General features: G+C 43.1%; 1 non-coding gene across 1 annotated transcript; it reads left to right on the top strand.

Annotated features, from left to right (window-relative positions):
* Positions 1–1,856: 1,856 nt before the first annotated feature.
* On the top strand, positions 1,857–1,929 carry TRNAG-CCC (transfer RNA glycine (anticodon CCC)). The gene has a single exon. It is a non-coding gene; the product is annotated as a tRNA-Gly (tRNA).
* The last annotated feature ends 14,151 nt before the right edge of the window (positions 1,930–16,080 follow it).

The raw sequence follows: 16,080 nt of genomic DNA, 5'->3' as shown, positions 1-16,080 counted from the left end.
CAGTGGCCATGGCTCACGGGCCCAGCCGCTCCGCGGCATGTGGGATCTTCCCGAAACGGGGCACGAACCCGCGTCTCCTGCATCGGCAGGCGGACTCTCAAGCACTGCGCCACCAGGGAAGCCCTCATTGTAGTTTTGATCTGCATTTCTCTAATGATTAGTGATGTTGAGCATCCTTTCATGTGTTTGTTGGCAATCTGTATATCTTCTTTGGAGAAATGTCTATTTAGGTCTTCTGCCCATTTTTGGATTGGGTTGTTTGTTTTTTTGATATTGAGCTGCATGAGCTGCTTATAAATTTTGGAGATTAATCCTTTGTCATTTGCTTCATTTGCAAATATTTTCCCCCATTCTGAGGGAGAAACCCCTCCCATTCTGAGGGTTGTCTTTTCGTCTTGTTTATGGTTTCCTTTGCTGTGCAAAAGCTTTTAAGTTTCATTAGGTCCCGTCTGTTTATTTTTGTTTTAATTTCCATTTCTCTAGGAGGTGGGTCAAAAAGGATCTTGCTGTGATTTATGTCATAAAGTGTTCTGCCTATGTTTTCCTCTAAGAGTTTTATAGTGTCTGGCCTTACATTTAGGTCTTGATCCATTTTGAGTTTATTTTTGTGTATGGTGTTAGGGAGTGTTCTAATTTCATTCTTTTACATGTAGCTGCCCAGTTTTCCCAGCACCACTTATTGAAGAGGCTGTCTTTTCTCCATTGTATATTCTTGCCTCCTTTGTCAAAAATCCGACTCTGTCTACTAATCCAAACAATTATACATATTAGAGGAATAGGTCCTCACAAACTTATCAGTTCATGGTTCTATCTTTAGGCAAAAGGACCACCAGATGGTGTCGAATCAACCATAATTTAAAAGGGAAAGATGATGTCATGGGGTCCTTTTGATCAAGTCCTATCTGATTTCAGTATCTATGCAAACTTATTGACACTATCCTAGCATCTTACCTTAGTCACGTATCGGTTATCCATTTCTGCTCAACAATCCATCCTAAAATTTAGTGGACTAAAACAAAGATTATGTATTTGTTCATGATCCTGTAATTTGGGCCAAGCTCAACTGGACAGTTCCTCTGCTGGTCTCACCTGGGCTCATGTATGCTGCAGTCATTTAGCACGTGAGGGGGTAGGGAGTGAGGAGTGCTGACTAAGGGGCTGACCGTTCCAGATGGCCTCAGTCGTGTGTCTGGGGCCTCAGTGGTGATGGCTGGAACTCCTGGGATGACTGGGACTCTCCATGCTGTCCCTCATCCTCAAGGAGACAAGCCTGGGCCCCCCTACATGGGAGTCACAGAACATCAAGAAGGTGAGGATGGACACTAAAGGCCCATTCTCACTTCTGTCACATTCTATTAATTAAAGCAAGTCACAGGGCCAGCCCAGATTCAAGGGGGAGGGAAAATAGACTCCACTTTTTATTGGAAGGATGACAACTTCACATTACAAAGAAGGATGCACCTAGGGATGGAAAAAATTGCTGGGTCCGTACTTATACTCTATCATAGTCGCTGAAGGTACATTCTTATAAATCATTCCTCTCTTCCTTTAGGAATGACCTGCTCCTGACAAGTGCAGATGGAGACTCCAAATCTGCCTTTCTCTGGCTGAGTGAACTGGTGTAAATCATTTAAGTGGAAATATAGAACGAACATATATGGAATGATAACTGTGTATAAACTCTGTACACACATAACCCTATTTAATTCTCAAAACAACATTGTCCTAAGTCTTATTCCTATTTTATTGCTAAGAAAGCTGATGTTCAGAGAGAGTTAAAGACTTACTCAGTATCACTTCCAGTTCTAAGGGATAGAGCTGGAAGTTTCTTCATCTATAAAATGGGAATCGGGACTTCCCAGGTGGTCCAGTGGGTAAGACTCTGAGCTCCCAATGCAGGGGTCCCAGGTTCAATCCCTGGTCGGGGAACTAGATCCCGCATGCATGCCACAACTAAGAGTCTGCATGCTGCAACTAAGAAGTCCTCAAGCCGCAACTAAGACCTGGAGCAGCCCAAATTAAATAAATATTAAAAACAAAATAAAATAAAATGGGAATCATAAAACTTATGACCAGCATAGTTGGGAGGATGTAATGAGATTATTATATGTGGAAGTGCCTGTTAAACCCCGAAGCACTGCACAAATGTTAGTTGTAGTTTTCATCAAGCCGGGCAGACTTCTTTGGGGGAAGGGGGGTTCTCTAGGAAGGCGCCAAAGCCATCTGAGCCAGACACCAACTGTTGTGTGTCTCTCAGCTGCTATTTGCTTTGGCTTCAGGCCAAGTCCTTCACCTAGTGCCTTTGGCAGTGATGGACAAGGAAAAGCGCTGTGGGCCAGGTGGCAAGACAGGGCAAGCAACAGGTGAGGACACAGGCTTTCCCCACAGGCATGTTTCCATTGGAAGAAGGGAGAGACAGAAGCAAGACTCTGTCTGTCTTGGTATTGTCCTCAACTGCCTCAGCAGCAGGTCAGGGATAGAGAAATTGTGTGTTTTTAATTGACTCAAGATCACAGACACATCCATGCATTGCCTTGAGCTTATGTTTTCCCAGCTCTGCTTTTCACTAACTCTTATCCCAATTCTTTCCACTGTACCTTACTGAAACCTCATTCCCTTATGATGAACACTCCTACATCTTTGACCTACAGCCCATTGTTTCCTCCACTTCCTTGTCTTATCTGGATTGTTCACAACCTAATTTGGGGGAAGGGGGGTTAAAACTTAAAACCTAATTCTTTGCATAGGAGGCAGTGACGACCTTCTCCAGTCTTATCCTTGCACATTTACCACGTACTCACAGGCAAAATCTCTTCCTCCTTTGAGCTTTAGGCTATTCAGATGCACCATGTTCTCTCTGCTCTGCCTTTTTGCTGCTGTCATTTGCTGACCTCCCATCAGTTACTACCATCATTCTCTGAGAATTCTGGCATCACCCTCACACCCTACCTGCCACCACCGAAGACAGCTTTGACACTCACCCAGCATCCTAGACTCAGAGATCCTTAACTTTTACAACTCCACTGCCCTTGATCCATATCCCAATGACAGCTGAATACAAAGAATTAAGGCCTCATATGGGGAAGTAAAATTAGATCTATGCCATGTAGCTGAAGGCAGCAGAACCAGAACCTGTGGGAAGATGTTAAAGGAGGCAGGTTTCAGCTGTTAATCAGGAGGAATCTCCTGGCAGAGCCATCCGCTGGGGAGACAGGCTTCTTTGCAGGTTGATTACAGAAAGCGTTCACCAGAGAAAAGCCTGGAGTCAGGAAATCAGGTTTTGAGTCTTGTCTCTGCTCCTTACCAACTGATGGAATTTGTGTAGGACTCAACCTCTTTAAATCTTAGTTTTATCATACTTAAAATAAATAAATAAAGAGTAATAGTTTCTACCTCACTAGGTCATAGTGAAAAACAAATGAGATCAAGAGTGAGAACATATTTATAAATTGTAAGATACTCAACAAAGATCATCATAATCCCTGGGAAGACAGAACCTATAAGTATATAACTTATATAAATCCACATTTTTGTTTGTGAAGCTAAAACTGAAGAAAGAAGACAATTAAATAATGGATTCTGGTTAAGATAATGGATTGAATACATACATCTATTTTCACTTCCTCTCCAAATCCTGGATTTTTTTTAATACGCATAAACCACAAGGGTGGGGAAAATGGGAGAAGAAACAATGACAGCAACATGTTGGAGGCATGACAGTAAACCTGAGAAAGCTGAATCCTCAGGGCAACTGTGGAAAAGTGAAAAGGGAACTCGATTTATCCTACAGAATTTCTGAAACAGCAATTGGAATACCGAATGATGGGCCTTCACCCTCCAGGTGGTAGGTTAGACATGTCTTCTCTCAGAAACCTGACCAAACCAAGAGGAAACACCTCAAGATACCGACACTGGGGGTTCCAGCCAGATCACCCTCTAAGGAAGCTAATATTTAATAAGAGCTACCATGCTTTGAAGCTTCCAATCAGCTTTTTAGTGCCTTAAATAGTAAAGGTAACCAAGGATCATCAAACATATGAAGAAAACCTCATATGGAAGATGGAAAGCAAAACAATTTTTAAAAATAAGGCAATTTAGAGGAAGTGGAGACTTTGTAAGGGAGAAGAGAATGTGTGTGTGTGTGTGTGTGTGTGTGTGTGTGTGTGCATGCTCACGTGCACACGTGCGTATGTCCCAACAGTATTCAGTAGTTTTAGGGAGATAAGATTCTTCAATCATGAAATAAGATCAGGATGCTTTATTAAAAAGGAACATTCACTGGGGAAAAAAAGAGCTCTTAGAAATTAAAAATATGATAGCAAAAATGAAAAACTCAATAGAGGGGTTGAAAGATAAAGTTGAAATTTTCCAGCAAGTAGAGCAAAAAGACAAAGAGATAGAAAAGAGAAAAGTTTTTGAAAGTTAAGAAAAACTATTCTAAGGAGCCCAATGTGCAAACAATAGGAGTCCCAGAAAAAACAGAAGAGGCAAAATGAAGGGAGAAAGTCATTAAAGAAATAATTTGAGAAAATTTACCTGAGTTGGAAGATACGAGTTTCCATTTTGAAAAGACCACCAAGTGCCCAGCCCAGTGAATAAAAATAGACTCATATTAGTGCAAATCATTGTGAAATTTCAGAATGCTCAGGACAAAGACAAGATTCTACAAGCTTTCACAGAAAAAACACACAAAGAAACAACTTAGAATGGTATCATTCTTTTTAGCTGCAGTGTTAGAACAGAGGAGCCATGCCTTCATAATTCTGAAAGAAAATAATTGCAACCCCAAATTCTACACTCAAACCATCAGTAAAGTTTGAGAACAGAATAAGGACTCTTTTTGACGTTCAAGGTTTTTTTTTGTTTTGTTTTGTTTTTTTCGGTATGCGGGCCTCTCACTGCTGTGGCCTCTCCCGTTGCGGAGCACAGGCTCCAGACGCGCAGGCTCAGCGGCCATGGCTCACGGGCCCAGCCGTTCCGCAGCATGTGGGATCCTCCCGGACCAGGGCACGAACGAACCCGTGTCCCCTGCATTGGCAGGCGGACTCTCAACCACTGCGCCACCAGGGAAGCCCCCAAGGTTTTTTAAAATGTACTTCTTCACCCTTTCTCAGGAAGTTTCAGCAAGTTACACTCAACCTAATGGGAGATTGAGCTGAAGAAGAGGGAACCATGGGATACAGGAAGAGAACAACATGGCAACAACATGGGAGAAAGACCAATGGTATTTCCAGGAAATATGACTCAGGACAACAGCTGTGACCCTGCTAGGAGGGGTAACTAGACCATATAGGAATGGGTCAGAAGCCTCCAGAAGATTTCTCCAAGATAAAATTGATCGCCCTTGTGATGTATTTGAACATACTGGCAGGAGATTTGGACAACTGGTGGAGAGTTGACTACTGGTTGCAGTAGTGAAAGTGCATAGAAAATTAAGCAAATAAAAAGACAAAATAAAAGATAATTATTAGCTCCAGGGAAAATACAAAGCTGTTCAAGAAAGGAAACTAATAAGTTTACTACATGGCTCAGCTGTGAATACTGTTTACATAGACATAAAAATGTAAACACTGAATATTGATCTAAGCAAAATTATAACATAATTGCAATGAGAGGGTGAGAGAACTGGATGGGCGTGTGATGATGAAGGAAGATGAAAAAGAATTAAATTCTCTGTCTTCCATGGTGGGAAGTCAACAGATAATATGCCTAAAAATGAAAGATGAGGAAGTAGCAATATGAGTGTATTATTTAGAGTTAAATATGGAGACATAGTCCTTTGAGTTGAAAATCATTGCTGATGGGGAAAGGAAGGAGTAGGTGGGGGAACTGATCTTTTCTGTAACAAATCTGGTAGAATAGTTTGATTCGATAAAATGTGACATTTATAACTTTGATAAAAATACAAATGGAAAATGATTAAATAGTGTAGGTGATTCTCCATGCCATCCCACTTATACGGTTGTTGCTGCCCTGGGGTAAGAGTGAGACCAAAGACATGGCGTCTGCCTCCCTCCGTCCCATATTGCCTCTGTTCCCACGTGCCTCTCATTTTGGGGTTTTCAAAGGTAATGCTGACAACACTTGACTTCACCCTACATGCTGACTTTGGAACTTAATGCCTGCTTAAGACATGTCTACTCTTTATGAGAGGGGCTTCCTGGCTTCAGTTAGAGATTGTTCTATATGTCTTCTCCAGTTCCTTCCAACTCCCAGACAGGGCATAAAAATATACAAACCAACTAGAGTTATACAGGCGCATACCCAAGGGCCTATGGGGTTGATGAATGATTGAAGTGGCTGGAGCCAAGGAGAGGTCAGGGAAGGCTCCCTGGAGGAGGGAGCCAACTGTGTCGACATTTTACATTCTGTTCCTTGAAACAGTGCACCAGCCATCTTCTTGCTGTGTTGAATTAAAACATGCCTGAATTGATGCTTTTTAATGTTTTCCTTTTTTCAATGTAGTTGAGCACACAAAGTCACAGTCAAAGGAATCTATATTTTCAATGTCCAGTATTGAGGCGTTATGTAATAGGAGAAGTATGTGTCTGCTGTGTAGTTGATATGCCTCATAATGAGGAGCGTGGCTCCAATAGCGTCTGCAAGAATGCCAGATTGTGAGCAGCAAGTGGACAAATAATAGGACTCAGGTTGTTTGATTTTCTTGGCTACATCTTTTACCCCACTTCCACCAGTCTCACTGTCAGCTCCCAGTGGGGCTACCAGGAGCCACATGAGAGCAGTCTCCCTGGCAAGGCAGAAGCAAACAAGAGATGAGGGAACATAAGACTTGAAGCAGTAGTTGGTTTTTTGGCAAAATAAACAGCTGTGATAACCTCATTCCAAGCTTTAACAAAGTCTTGTGCCAAAAATGCAAAATGCCAAGTGGAAGAAAAGCACTAAACTTCTCAAGGGCCCCATCCAAGAGCCCTCACAAACCTATTCAAACATGATTGCTCTCATTATCACCTCCCAACATGTTCAGGTCCCCTTCGGACCCTCAGAGGGACACTCAGGTTTCTTTCAGGCTGTGATCCAAGTTTGCAAAGTCTTGCAAAAGAGCTCATGTGTGGGTGATGTCTTAGAATGCCCCATTCTCAAGTTTAGCCAGCGCCAGGAGATTTTTTTGTGAACAATACGAGGATCCCAAACACTATCTGGAATAGGCTTATTTGTTGTGACAATAAATGATTTTCTTAGGGGTGGGGAGGGGAACTTCAACAGGGCTACAGCTGTGGTGGGGAAACACTATACATTCAGATTAATAAAATCTCTCCACTGTGTTTAAGGAAGAAAATAAATCTGATGAGGTATTGTGTAGGTGTGTCAATTTAGGTCCTCTGGGAAGCAGACTCTGAGACGGGAGACAGGGGGGTAAGAGATTTATCGGGGGGTAAAGAGGAAGAAGACAGCTTTGGGCAGGGAACTTCGTTAGACTGTGATACAGATCTGATACCTGAAAGGAAAGGGGAAGAGAAGCAAAACTGGTCAAGAAAAGCCTCGGACCAATCCAATAGCAACCCCAGAACAATTACTGCCCGTTAAGGGAGACCACACTGGACAGAAATGGCCACGCCCCAGTGCTTCTCCTCTCAAAGGCTCAGTCATTGCCCGGGGGCTGCAGCAGAGCATGAAATCAGCTCCAGTGCTGTGCATAGAAAGCAAAGGCTCTGCACATAGCTAACTGCACTTAGCACAGCTGAATGTCAAATTCTCTCCTGAAGGAAGTTGTTAGCAGCATGCCTGTCACAGTAGGGATGATCATAAAACAATAAAATGCCAGGACAGTCTGAATTCATGCATTTAGCCAGGATTGAATGGACGTGGAAAGGGTATGACAAAACACTGTCTATCTAGAAGAGAATATACTGAGCTGATTGAAATTTGAATGGTATAGCTTTCTATCCAGTTGCAACAAACACATTTTTATTTTTAAATTCATCAGCAGCAACTTTTTTTTTTTTTTTGTGGTACGCGGGCCTCTCACTGCTGTGGCCTCTCCTGTTGCGGAGCACAGGCTCCGGACGCACAGGCTCAGTGGCCATGGCTCTCGGGCCGAGCCGCTCCGCGGCATGTGGGATCCTCCCGGACCGGGGCACAAAACCGTGTCCCCTGCATCGGCAGGCGGACTCTCAACCACTGCGCCACCAGGGAAGCCCAGCAGCAACTTTTTATTGATGTTCTACTATGTACCAGGCACTGTACTTGGCCTCTACCCATATAGAGTTCACAGTGATAGAATCAAATAATTAAAACAATGCATTGATAAAGACTAATGGAAATGCATGTGAATTGTTGCAGAAGTTCAGGGAAGGAAGGGCAAAAATATGCTATGACTTAGGTGTTTGTTTTACCCTTCCATGGGGCCCTGCCAATCTATTTCATACCACACTAACTTGAGCATGTGTGTTACTCAGGTGTGCTTCCAAAATGGGTTGGAATAGGTTAGGTAAGTGATTATTGGTAACCATCTCTAGAGCAGAAAGTTTTCTGCTGAAAAAGAGGTGAAGGTTTCAGTTACTAAATTTAGACCACACTGGGACCCAAAGCAGTCCATTTTTAGAAAATGGAGTACCTACTTCGTCCCAACCAAACTGGACCTCAACTCCAAGTCTGCTTCTTGCCTGGGTCTTGGCTACTACCCCGGGCACTACCACCTCCAGACTGCCTAATTCTTCAGTCTACAGCTTTGCTACCGCTATTATCCCATTGATTTCGCACTATAGGGCCTTAACGCTGCCTGAAGCCATTACACCCACCTGACATATGGGCTGGACCCCCCCCCCCATTATGCTGACAGGCATAGACTGGGATCAAAACTAGTCTTTGTCAATCCATGTTAATGTACAGTTATCGGCAGTGGCTCAGGAATCACGGCATTTTCTGAAGACTCGTCATGCATGTCTTGAGATGTTTTTATAACAACAGGGAAAAATAGATCCACCCTATGTGAACTGACACAAAAGCAACTTCCAAGTGCAGAATGACGTGCATCTTAATGCTGAAAAAATATACAAAAATGTGTCATATTTTATTGCCAAAGCTGACCCTTTGTTTCCTTGTCCTGGAGTGGGGTAACTGGAATTCTGTTATGTTTTCTTTATTCTTTTTCTTTTTAATCCTTTATATTTTACCTACAAATCACCCCATTGGTAAGAGAGGCTCTGTTATGAACCACATGTTTCATCAAAAGTAAACCTTACTTTCTTCTTCTTCTGACTGTTGCCCCCGACAGGTTGGGGAAAACAGTTTTGTTTTCATAGTGAAGTCACAGACGTAAATCTTCCAGGATTGCGATCCTTATAGCAATCTAGCTCAGCTCATCATGAGGACTCCTTCAGCTTCATTTTCTGGCAAAGAGATTGAGTGAGAGGTTCCTTCTAGAAAACTCAAAAGCTGGAGGCGATCGGTGCTTTCAGCGGCCCTCAGCTCCATGGTGACCAAGTTCACTGGGATCCTAAATCGCAGGTCCAAACCTAAGTTTGCGTCCAAACAACAGGACAAACCTCTTAGATTGTTTTGTTTTTAACTCCCTTATTATATTTCCTTCTCCTCCCTGGCTCCGCTGCTTAATGTGTTTGTTTTTAACCTACAATCCACAGTAATGGGGGAGACAGAGCGCTCGGCTTGGAGTTAGAAAGAACCAGGCTCAGACCTCTCCTCTGCTTTCTAGCTGCGTGACCCTCAGTGCCATCCCTCGGCCTGTTTCCACAGCTGTAGTTGAGGAGTAATCACTTCACAGGGTTACTGGGGGGACCAAATGACATAACATATATAAAAGTGTCTGGCACAGAGCCCCTTAATAAAATCCATCAGTCCCCACTCCCCTGACCAAATGCTCGTCTGAAACAGGACTCACAATGAACAGGTCCACTCAGGGGGCTCACTTCCCCAAGAGTGGGACAGCTGATTTGTCGACAGAAGTCAGCTGCAATGACCAGCTAAGAAGGTCCAAGCTTAGGATGCAGACCACTCAGCTCGATTGCAATATCAGCCACCATCTGCCCCCCAGGAGAACTGAAGCTAAAGTTTTCTGCAGGAGTTAAAGAATTCACTTCCTTCCCCTTTCTCTTTTTCCTGTATTTAGAGGGCCTGACATTGTCCCAGAAGAATCAGATTAGATGAACCACTATAAATGAGGGAATAAGTTTGTCAAAATATTTTCCTTTAGCCTGGCAGATATTCCTACCAAGCCACCATACCTTCTTTTTTAAATTTTTTTTCACCATACCTTCTTGACTACCTCTTCCCTACTCTCTCTCCCTCCACACCCATGCCTCCTTACTTCCTGGAAACATCGTTGTTGCCATCACTGTTGCCACTTTAAAAATGGCCTAAAGGATTGTTAAATGAAATGAATGGGTTGCATCACTCAAACTAAGACTGAGGGAACCCCCAAGAACTCTCTCTCCCATGATGAATCATGTGGAAAGTCCTCAGCTGGAATTTCAAGGGCTTCCCCGTTTGCCTCCATCGGACTTTCCATCCTCACCTCTTGCTAGGTCCCAGTATGAACCTGATTCCCAAGCAGATAGGTCTTACCTGCTCTCCATCTGTGTCCTTCCTCCTCTGTCCCAACCTCAGTTTGAATTTCCCCCTTTCTCCTTTCTACATCCAATTTTCATTCATTCTTCCAGGGCCATCACAAGCCCTCTGCCACCCTGCTTTCCCATAGACAGGCAGCACGTACAAACTTTGGATTCAGATAGTATGGGGTTTGAATCCCCCTCTCTGCTACTTATTCGTTGTAGAACTTGAAGCAAATCCCTCACACTTTCTTTGCCTCAGATTCCATACCTATAAAGTATATAAAGTAGGATAACACCACTTTACCATATTGTTAGAAGGATTAAATGAGATGAAATGTAGAGCACGGTGGCTCGTAAGTAGTAACCAATCAATAAATAATGGCCGTTATTATTATCCTCCTATAATATCTGCCACATCTCAAACCTATCGTCAACTAATGGCCGTGCTGTACAATTTGATCATATTATATTTAGTTCATGACCAACTGCAGAGATTAGGTTTGTGAAACTCCAGTTGAGGAACATGTGACCTTATATGAAAAGTACGATTAGGGAAGCTGAGGTCATGTGTGAAGCTATCAAATTTATTATAAATTAGTTTACATCCATTAAAATGAGTCAGTAAAGGCAGAATGTTAACAAAGAAGCTATAGTCATATTTTATAAGTATCACATTAGTGAGAATTAATTTCCACCTACTATTTCTTGCTCCCTGGAAGCTTTTCTGGGATCTTTTGACTCTGTAGAGTCAAAATGATGCTTTTGTATTCAGTTTGCTTTGCAACAGCTAATGCCAATGCCATGAGGCAATCTGATCTGGGCCTCTTCCTCCAACCAGATACTTAATGCATTTTTGATTTGGTGACTTGGAACTATTGACTCTTGTTTCCCAGATTCTTCCTTCCACTCCTGCTCCCTCAGCCCATCATACAGCATCTCAGCATCCTTGAAGAAATTGATCCATGCCAACCTTCTTTTCCCTGCTTCCCCAGACGAAGAGTATCCTGAATCTGGACGAAGAGTTAAGTCCATTTTCATGGAGGGTTTCTATCTTATTCTCAAAGCTATACTCAGCTTAGCAGAGGAAGGCTAAATCTAAATCTAACACGGTCCAGCTCCCTCTTTCACTCACATTGCACAGAAGGTGAGACGCCATTGCTGAGGGCTTCTGAGGGAGTCTCTTGGGGACATGACCTTTTTTTCTTAATGCTTACTTCCTTCTCTTCCCTTCCTTTGGGCCTCAGCTCTTTACCCTCTTCATGCTTCTACTTTCCCCATTTTCTCAAGGGAGCCCTTTCCTGCTCCAGGAATAATTTGGCTCCCAGCCCTAAGATTCTTCTGGTGACGGCAGCGTTGGCTGTGTCAGGCATCCTCGGATCGCCTGGGCTTTCCTTCCTGTGACTACAGGCTTTTAGGAAGGGATGGAGAGGAATGCTTTTGATCCCCTCCACAGGGAAAATGTGAGGGTGCTTCCACTCTGTACTGAGATTGCTCCTCCCAAATTTCTGAAGTTAAACACATCTCACTGTGGAGTTTCATCTCTCTGCAGAGGCTCTCAGCTGGGCTCTATCTGTAGTCTTTCTAGTAACATAACATGATTCTTTTTCATGAGAACCTGGAGCCCTGACTGTATCTACTATTATAAAGTGGGTAACATGGCAGCAAGGGAAACAGAAGATGAGTCCCTAAAATAGACTCACATTTCTGGAAGGATGACCACTAATGTTGGTGCTGACTTACTGACCTTGCTGCCTGATGACCAAAACCAGCACTGTTTGTAAAAGGATGTTCCAGTAGCCTCAAGGCTCAGGGAAGCTGCTGGGACAGTTTTGCCAATTTTGTTCTTTCTTAAGTATCATTATGATGAATACCGTTTATTAGAGCTCATTGGAATGTGTCTCTGTATCTTGCATCCTGAAAGAACCTAATTGACAGTGTACCCAGAGCTGGGGAGATAAAGATAAACTTGTGGTCTTTAGTTGGGGAGATGGACTTATAAGTAGAAATGTCAGTAGGTGGAGTTTTAGTTGCTGCTGTCCCAAATTACCACCAAACTTTGTGGCTTAAGCCAACACAAATGTATTCTCTTACAGTTCTGGAAGCCAGAAATCTCAAATCAGTTTTGCTAGTCTAAAGTCAAGGTGTCAGCAGGGCTGGTTCCTTCTGGAGGCTCTGGGGAGAATCATTTCCCCATATTTCCTCAAATTCTCTAGCTTCTGGAGGCTGCCTGCATTCCTCAGCTCATGACTCCAACCTCTTGTTTTCATCGTTACATCTACTTCTGTCTGACTTCTGACTCTGTCTTCTCCTGTGTCCCTCTTGTAAGGATCACTGTGATGACATTAGGCCCACCAGACTAATCTCCCCATTTCAAGATCCTTAACTTGATCACATCTACAAAGTACCCTTTGACATATAAGGTACTGTTCACAGGTTCTGGGGGATTAGGACGTGGATATTTTGGGGGCCGTTAGTCAGCTGACCACATAGAGCAAGCACCGTGATTGGCGTAAACACAGGGGGCTGTGGGCATCTACATTTGGGACACCTGGGCCATGGGAGAGGAGGTCAAACATATAGTAAGGCTCTCAGCAAAGCTTTCTTTATAATAAAATTTCCCCTTTCCCCATCCTCTCTAATTTGCCCACCATCTCAGGACTGCAGGAGAGATATGAGCGTGAAGACCCTGTCAAACGCGTTACCCAGGGTACTGCTGCCCTGCTCTGCATCCTCTCTTGGTGAAGGTCATCAAGATTGCCCATTTCCCAAAATAGGACGTGGAAATGGCCTCAGTATCCCACTTCCTCCAAACAAGGGAGTACAATGGTATGTGCTAGGAGTCATAATGGGGAGTGAAATTGCTTTTCTCAGGGATGATGGGTTGGGATGGGCAGAGGCTAAGGTGGTGTTTCTTTGTCAAACACCAAAGTGTGGAGGTCCTGACTGTGATTTGAGTTGGAGCTGAGTTGTATCCGAGGAAAACTGTACGGCATTTATCCCTTGGATTTAGGGGAGTGATTTTGAATAGAATAACTATGTAGTTACTAAAAATTATTGCAGACACCAACAAAATTGATGTGGGTGGTTCTGTTAGGAAGGGAGGCTTCATTTACTGGAGAATGGGGAGGTTAATTAAGAAGTAAGGGTGTTTATAAGTAGGATGCTTAGCAGGGGTGGTGATATTGACCTTGTCATTAAATATTTTCCTGATATAAAAATACTATCTTGGCACTTACTTATGGAGAAGGTTGATATTCATTATTAAGCATTCATTGCAAAATAAGAGTGCGTGTGCATGTGTTGTGTGCGTGTGTGTGTGTGTGTGTGAGTGTGTGTGTGTGTGTGTGTGTGTGTGTGAGTGTGTGTGTGTTCCCAACTAAAAGTCAGAAGCAGAGACTATATTATCTAGTACACAGAGATTCAAAGCCTGGATGGATGGTTGGATGCATGGATGGATGGATGAGTGGTTGGATGGATTGATGAACAGATGAATGGATAGATGGATAAATAGATGGAAGCATGGATGATTTGTCACAATTGGAGCCTCCAGCTCTGAGATCTCTGATTCTGAATCCAGACAGAGGAAGGAGTGGATTCACTAGTTTTGGGGGAGTATCATTAAAAACTTTTGCAAGAAGCATTTGCAGCTACTTCTGGTTTCTCTTGGCTGGTTGTATTTGTTTTCTCCCAAGCCCTACTGGGGCAGGGTCATCTGTGACTTATACTTGGGGTGATGGGAGGTGGCTTTCCCTTCCCTTTCACACAATAACTGAGTATCATGCTTCCCTTCTGTTTCTGTCCCTGCCTTTCTGCATCAATTTTCAGCTTATCTGAATTCTCATTGTGTATGCTCATGTGAGCTGATTCCATTACATTGCTTCACAAAAGAGTTCCTGGACTCCATATTCTAGAGTAATTTAGCTGACTTCAATATGAATCAAAAAGGAATGGTGTTTGGCAATCTCTTGAGAGCAATTATAGCAATTAGGGGAGCACACCATCACAGGCTAGCTGTGGGTACAGGATACCAACACCTTAGCTACAGTGAATGTCAGATGAGAGCCTGGGGACTACTGGGCATGGAGGACATTGCTCGAGACTGGCTCTCGGCGGTGGGAGGCCTTTGGCCTCACAGAGGGGTTAAGTACCTCATTATCATTTAAGGAACTTATGGCCTAATGATTGATGAACTTCATTATCTTAGCTTTCTAACTATCTTTAATAAAACTCTTTAACTATAAAGATTTACTGGTCTTACTGGTTTTGTGCTTAAGATGCTGCACAATAATCTGCAGATGAGACCTCCTTTTTCTCTGAAGGAGGATGAACAAGGGATTGGGAACAAGGAAAGATTACAGTGGTTCTTTAAGAGGTTGCTAGAACAATACCAACTAGAACTAAGGAGCAGAGTCTTTCCCTGCTTCAAGTCCCCAGCTAGATCCCTAAGCTGGGTCTATGTGAATCATGCTAAGCAGAGTTCTTAGAGTCATACATGGTGAATTCATGACTTCTCGGCAGCTTACTTCAGCCTAGCTATACTTTCCCACCTTCACTGGGTAATTACCCAACACTTCTGAATCGATTAATTGGATCTTACGTAAGGGAAGCCACATTGCGGAGCGATGGCAAGCCCAAAAAAGTATGACATTAAGAAAATTAAGACGGGGACTTCCCTGGTGGCACAGTGGTTAAGAATCTGCCTGCCAATGCAGGGGACACAGATTCAATCCTGGTCGAGGAAGATCCCACATGCCGCGGAGCAAATAAGCCCATGCACCACAACTACTGAAGCCTGTGCTCTAGAGCCCATGCTCCGCAACAAGAGAACCCACCACAATAAGAAGCCCGCACACCACAACCAAGCCCCCGCTCATCACAACTAGAGAAAGCCTGCGCACGCAGCAACAAAGACCCAACACAGCTAAAAATTAAAAAAATTAATTAACTAATTTTAAAAAAAAAGAAAGAGAAAGAAAATTACAGTTTTTTGTAAACTTGAGGCCACCAGTGCTTATTCCAAACTTTAAATCTTTAAAGATCAAAAGTCCTGCTAGAGGATAAAGCATACCAAAGCCATAGAGAAACGTTAGTTTTGGCAAGATGAGCAAAGAGAAGTGGGAAGAAAGGAAGCAAACAAAATTCAGAAAGGAAATTCTACCTTAACTCTCCTCACAGAAGTTTCCTTAAAAAACAACAAACAATCAGCCAGCCGTCTTTTTATATCATTGAAAAAATAATTAAAAGAAAGATATTTAAAACGAGCGACCTCTACAGGCTCTGCTGTTTTCAACATATGAAATTCTGAAGTTAAAAAGTTTTAACTCTCCTCACAGAAGTTTCCTTAAAAAACAACAAACAATCAGCCAGCCGTCTTTTTATATCATTGAAAAAATAATTAAAAGAAAGATATTTAAAACGAGCGACCTCTACAGGCTCTGCTGTTTTCAACATATGAAATTCTGAAGTTAAAAAGTTTTGTGGAGGGCTTCCCTGGTGGCGCAGTGGTTGAGAGTCCCCCTGCCGATGCAGGGGACACGGGTTCGTGCCCCGG

This window comes from Lipotes vexillifer, unplaced genomic scaffold, assembly GCF_000442215.2.
Source record: "Lipotes vexillifer unplaced genomic scaffold, Lipotes_vexillifer_v1.1 scaffold278, whole genome shotgun sequence".
Lineage (NCBI taxonomy): Eukaryota > Metazoa > Chordata > Mammalia > Artiodactyla > Lipotidae > Lipotes > Lipotes vexillifer.
This window is presented reverse-complemented; position numbering and strand designations above follow the sequence as displayed.